A 5054-nucleotide genomic window follows, 5' to 3' on the forward strand; every position below is an offset into this window, starting at 1 on the left:
GTAGACTGGCGTCTGACAACCTGTTTTATAGACCAAATCACAGAGTTTCTAAACCCAGAGGTGCAGCATCGCTAGATATCGAGGAACGGTTGTGAAACAGACTAAACAGAACATGCCGGGGTTTGGGGCTTGAGAAGTCAATGAGAGAAGTGAAAATATCTTCCTCAGTTGTTTATTTTCTCGAAATCAAAAGGCAAAAACTAGATTCGAGACAGTTTCTTAAGTAGTTGAACATGTTATTTCGCCAAACTCGTGAAAGTGATAAACTGACACGTTTTAATTTTCGTCAAAAACAAGTTTATATCGAAAGACTGCCGTTGATTTGAATGCCTGCACATGCGCAGTTTGGCGCAAGATGACCAGTAGACCCGATGACTTGCATCTACGCCTGAGCTTTGCTAGCCAAAGTCGCCATGACATCGTCTACAAGTGTTATCGGGGATTTGAATTGGAGAATCATTTGTAGCTTATCTTCATACTGTATTGTCTTTGACCAAATCTCTCTTTCTTGTAATACATGTGCCCAACCCACCCCGACACTCTTCTTGGAAATCACATGACTGAATGTAAGCATCTGGCTGCAGTCCGAATTCAAAGGCTGCATTCCAAACACGTAAAAAACATCCTCTCCCCTCAAATTAAGTGGACACATCAAATCAAATCTATTTGTCACATACACGTGTTTAGCATATGCTATTGCGGGTGTAGCGAAATGGGTTGTTTTTACAGGGTCAGCCATAGTAGTACGGCGCCCCTGGAGCAAATAATGGGTTAAGTGCCTTGCTCAAGGGGACATCGACTGATTTTTCACCTTGTCGGCTTGGGTATTCAAACCAGCGACCGTTCGGTTACTGGTCCAACAGTCTTACCGCTAGGCTACCTGCCGCCCTGATGACTTTGGATGACATATCATGGCGTATGATGAGTTGACACTTGCAGGGCAATGGACGAGGGAAGAATGAATACATTTTAAATGGACCCCGCCCTTGCCCAGAAATGTGTCACTAGTTCGTCCCACGGTTGTGTTTTCAGTCATCATGGAACCACCGGTAGCCATTGTGTGTGCTTTATATGCGACACAGTGAATTATGATTGCATTTCATATCTTGGCTAGAAGACAACACATCCGCAGACATCGAAAGCTAGCCATCGGAGGATATCAGGTAAATCGAAAACTACAATGTATAACAGGGATGCCAGGACAAGTTGTATCCTCTAGCTAGTTTCCAAAAGCTAACCAAACAAAAACATTTATTTTACGATATGTCCTTGTGCTGTCATGTGCATTATTAGCACAATTTCTAACTTATTTACATTCATTTTTACTTATGTTGACCTCTCCATATTGATGTTGGTTTTCCGCTTTGGCAGACTTTTCTTAGCGGATGTATAATCATCACAAATTGAATTATGGGGCGTTTCAGGCCCCGGAGTGAACAGAATTGTACACTCGCAAACTCGATCACAAACGAGGGCTGAGGGGCTTACGTTGCCAACTTCCCTTGCTTGGCTAATTGTTTGGACCGACGGCAAAGATGGCTGCAGAGATTCCACCAAGGACATAAGGTGAGGGTAAATGATGGAGGGTGTGTCTTTTATGTGTTTCCCCTCAGCCCCAAACCCTCAGCTCTTGAATGACACATCGATGGCTCTGAAAGAACTTCATTTGACTCTGTGTAAACTGGAAACCACATATCCCGAGGTCGCATTCATTGTAGCTGGGGATTTTAACAAGGCTAATCTGAAAACAAGACTCCCTAAATTCCATCAGCATATCGATTGTGCAACCAGGGCTGGTGAAACCCTGGATCATTGCTATTCTAACTTCCACGACGCATATAATGCCCTCCACCGCCCTCCTTTCGGAAAAGCTGACCACGACTCAATTTTGTTGCTCCCCGACTATAGACAGAAACTAAAACAGGAAGCTCCCGCGCTCAGGTCTGTTCAATGCTGGTCCGACCAAACGGATTCCACCCTTCAAGATTGCTTCGATCACGTGAACTGGGACATGTTCCGCATTGCTGCGAACAACAACATTGACGAATACGCTGATTCGGTGAGCGGGTTTATTAGCAAGTGCATTGGCGATGTTGTACCCACAAAGTATATTAAAACATTCCCAAACCAGAAACCGTGGATTGATGGCAGCATTTGCATGAAACTGAAAGCCCGAACCACTGCTTTTAATCAGGGCAAGGTGACCGGAAACATGACAGAATACAAACAGTGTAGCTATTCCCTCCGCAAGGCAATCAAACAAGCTAAGCGTCAGTATAGAGACAAAGTAGAGTCGCAATTCAACGGCTCAGACATGAGAGGAATGTGGCAGGGTCTACATTCAATCACGGATTACAAAAAGAAAACCAGACCCGTCGCGGACCAGGATGTCTTGCTCCCAGACAGACTAAACAACTTCTTTGCTCACTTTGAGGACAGTACAGTGCCACTGACACAGCCCGCTACCAAAACCTGTGGGCTCTCCTTCACTGCAGCCGAAGTGAGTAAAACATTTAAACGTGTTAACCCTCGCAGGGCTGCTGGCCCGGACGACATCCCCAGCCGCGTCCTCAGAGTATGCGCAGACCAGCTGGCTGGTGTGTTTACGGACATATTCAATCAAGCCTTATCCCAGTCTGTTGTTCCCACATGCTACAAGAGGGCCACCATTGTCACTGTTCCCAAGAAAGCTAAGGTAACTGAGCTAAACGACTACCGTCCGGTAGCACTGGGTCCCTTGTCTCCTGAGTCTTATAAGGATTCAGGACTCCTTAGAGTTGGCGGTAGACTGCGAATAGAAAATTACTTGGAATGGATGCTGAAGTTCCAAAGATGGCAGACCTACCTCCTGCTCGTCTGCGACTTGTACAAGCCCCCCTTCTGCTCTATTGGAGTGGATTGTTTCGGACCATTCACCATACAAATTGAAGGTTGAAACGAAAAGAGATGGGGCATTGTCTACAGATGTATGACCAGCCACTGCCTGGATGCCGATGAATTCCTGATGTCTCTAAGATGCTTCATTGCACGTCAAGGCAAGCCTTTTGAGCTTCTTTCGGACAATGGTACGAACTTCGTTGGAGGAGACCGAGAACTGCAAGAGGCCTCCAAAGCGATTGCCCCCCACCTGAAGAAACAGTTAGCGGAACAGAGAATAACATTCTGGTTCAACCTGCCAAGCGCTCCTCACTTTGCTAGAATGTTTAAAAGAGAGGTGAAATCAGTGAAGACTGCTAACTGAGGAAGTTAATTTAACCTTGCGTAATAGCCTAGATGCAGTCGCACCCCTAAAAATAGAAAACATTTGTCATAAGAAACTAGCTCCCTGGTATACAGAAAATTCCCGAGCCCTGAAGCAAGCTAACAGAAAATTGGAACGGAAATGACGCTACACCAAACTGGAAGTCTTCCGATTAGTGTAGGAGTAAATGAGATGTATAGGACAGCACATAGATGTATAAAATGGCTGAACATTAAAAATAGATCACAGTAATGAAAGGGAGACACATGGTCTGCTGACCTGACACTAATGAAAGGGAGAGACACAGGGTCTGCTGACCTGACACTAATGATAAAGAGATTCATAGTCAGCTGCTTCTAAAATGAAGGCCTATAGGGTAGAGTCTGCTGATTCCAATAAAGGCAAACAAAACAAAGAGTACATTGACACATTATGCTGACACACTAAAGATAGAGGGACCCATGGTCAGCTGCTTCTAAAAACATATAGGACAGAATCTGCTGATTCCAATGGGGGCAAAGTGCATTGACACATTGATGAAAGCAAGAGACACAGAATCTGCTGACACACTAGGATGGAGGGTCCGGCCACCATTGTAGTCTAGCTGAGAGCAGATATGAGCGTTATTGGGTGTGAATAAGTAGGAGGCTTGAACTAAAAGATAAGGGTGGTGAAAGACTTAAGAAAAGAAAGGTCATTTGCATAAGGAATGGACATAGTGCTATGTGTGTATAAATATAGGAGCTAAGGCTCTGGGAAAGGAGGGGTGTTCCGCGGTGTGTGTTCCGCGGGGTGTGTTCCGCGGGGACATGCCAGTTGGCTGTACAGTTGTAATAAAGAGCATGTTTGATTTTAAAAGTTCTGGTAAGCGTTGTATTTGAAAATGATTTTCCACGACATATTTGGCGAGCTGGTCCAGGAGTGACAGGGACGGAGATGTTCTTGGCTGACGGGTTCTTTGGACAATCTAAACAAACAGAGGTGGCCACCCAACTATATACGGTAAGCAAGTTCTTACAATAGTTGAAATGTTTGTGTAGATTGCTTCAGAGTCCTGTCTCAGCGGGAGGAATGTCATGTAGGTCTCTCTCTCAAATTTCCTAAAAACGATAAAAACGAAAGAACTTTTGAATTCAAATAAATGTGCATGCATGTGTGAGTTTGGGTTTTGTATGAATGCGCATGTCTAGAGATTGAGTGAACTGGAACTGTGAACTTTGATTGTGTCGGGTGTTTGGCTGGGGGGAGCGGGCATTTGTTCTGGTTGGACTGCTCGAGACAGGTTCATGTGTCTGGTTTGATTAGGGGAGTTGTTCCGTCTGATTCTGCTTGGCCGGGTTCGACCGTATCAGGATCTGTTTTGGGATGTGCGTAAACACACCTCAGTCAACCTGAGCGGGCGACTCGTGTCGGGTGTGTGTGATTCGGACTGCCCCTCTCGTCGGACCATTCATTTTGAGCAGCCTTGTGTGGGCTGATCGGCGCAACTGTTTGTACTCTCTAGTTGAGCGGCTGGGCTCAGGCGCAGGGCTACAACAAGTAGCTTATACAGTCAAAGCATAAAACAGTAGGTTGTAGGAAAACGTTAGCCCGATTGTGCGGCGTTCAACTGCAAAAGTAGCTTATACAGTCAAAGCATAAAACAGTAGGTTGTAGGAAAACGTTAGCCCGATTGTGCGGCGTTCAACTGCAAAAGTAACTTATACGGTCAAAACATAAATCAGTAGGTTGTAGGAAAACGTTAGCCCGATTGTGCGGCGTTCAACTGCAAAAGTAGCTTATACAGTCAAAGCATAAAACAGTAGGTTGTAGG

This window comes from Salvelinus alpinus, chromosome 13 (genome assembly GCF_045679555.1).
Source record: "Salvelinus alpinus chromosome 13, SLU_Salpinus.1, whole genome shotgun sequence".
In the NCBI taxonomy this organism is placed as follows: Eukaryota; Metazoa; Chordata; class Actinopteri; order Salmoniformes; family Salmonidae; genus Salvelinus; species Salvelinus alpinus.